The sequence below is a fragment of the Penaeus monodon genome, chromosome 15 (genome assembly GCF_015228065.2).
Source record: "Penaeus monodon isolate SGIC_2016 chromosome 15, NSTDA_Pmon_1, whole genome shotgun sequence".
Lineage (NCBI taxonomy): Eukaryota > Metazoa > Arthropoda > Malacostraca > Decapoda > Penaeidae > Penaeus > Penaeus monodon.
This window is the reverse complement of record NC_051400.1, coordinates 41,706,253-41,707,551: the sequence shown is the minus strand read 5'-3', so window position 1 is coordinate 41,707,551 and position 1,299 is coordinate 41,706,253. Positions and strand designations below refer to the sequence as shown.

Sequence of the window (1,299 nt, the reverse complement as noted above, 5' to 3'; positions counted from 1 at the left end):
TGTTTAGGATTAGTGACAGATGATTGATAGCCTTCATAGACAATTGACCTCAGCAGGGAAGCGCAGGTCAGTCCTCAGGTGTTACAATTGTAACTAGGGGAAGTAGCCGAAGCTCCCAACTCTGTATAAAAACCTGGGGCTCACTTCCATACAGAGTGGAGGAGAGTCAGTGGACGCAGGGTCACTGAAGCCAGAGCAACATAGATGTCAAGACTGGTCATGTGATAAGATAGCATAGTTGATTGTGCATTCGTGTTGTGTTTGTGACTTGCGACCTGTGAATAAACGTAAGAGCAGAGTCTATCGACCACGCTACCCATCGTTAAGAGTTCACCTGGAACCTTGCCTTCAGCAGAGGTTCACTACAGATAATTTTGGTGGCAGCGGTGTTAATACGTATTGCGTACGCACTGTTTCGGTATCACGAATCCCTTATGTCTCTGCTCTATTCGTGTGATGCGTTGGTGTCATCGTTCGTAGCGCGAAGTGTCTACGGAAAAAATGGCCAAGACCCGGTCCTACCGACGCAGGGTATCTCGCTCACCTACCCCCGCGGATGGGAAGGTTCAACGAGACCTGGTCCAACAGCAGGAAGTAACAAGGGAAGATCATTTGCAAACCCAGTTGCAGGCCGTGCAAACCTAGTTGCAAGCCGTGCAAACCCAGTTACAGGCCTTTCAGGAAGAAGTGCGCCTGCTTGCTGCCGGGCAACAAGCCGTACCACTTCCCTCTACCCCCTTCCGCACGAACGAGCAAACCAGTGGGAGGCGACTTTTTTAGTATTACTTTACAAGTTACAGCATCAATCAACTACGAGAACCTATTTGAACAGACAGAGGGCCCGGTGAGTGTCAGTGCTTGACCTGAAAGTGTATGAATTTAGTTATAAACAAAGAAGAAAAAAGTCAAGCAGGTGCCACGGACATTTAGCGCATGCGCAGATAGGATTTGGTCACGTGACGTGAAGCCCAGTGCTCGAGTCATGACAAGACCTGCCCGCCACCTTCCTCCCCCCCCGGACTTCCTCACCAGGCTCGACTACAGTACGCCCACCTCTCCGCGCCTGAAACCAATAGTGCCTGCCCGCCAAAACCAACCCAAGATTAACCAGCGCTCTCCTCCCACCACCCTGACTTGTAATAAAGTGAACGCATTGCTCGACCAATGTAAGTCCTTCTCGGAGATAACGACAAACTGCGAAATGAAATGTCCACCACAGTTGAAAAACTGAACGATGCCGTGCAGATTCCCGCACAGACGAATGCCATGAGTAGAAGCGACGAAGTCTCAGCGCTCCAT

General features: G+C 50.3%; 1 protein-coding gene across 1 annotated transcript in view; it reads right to left on the bottom strand.

Annotated features, from left to right (window-relative positions):
- Positions 1–1,299, bottom strand: part of LOC119582186 (chymotrypsin BI-like) — an 8,576-nt gene that overhangs the window by 1,868 nt on the left and 5,409 nt on the right. The window lies entirely within an intron of this gene.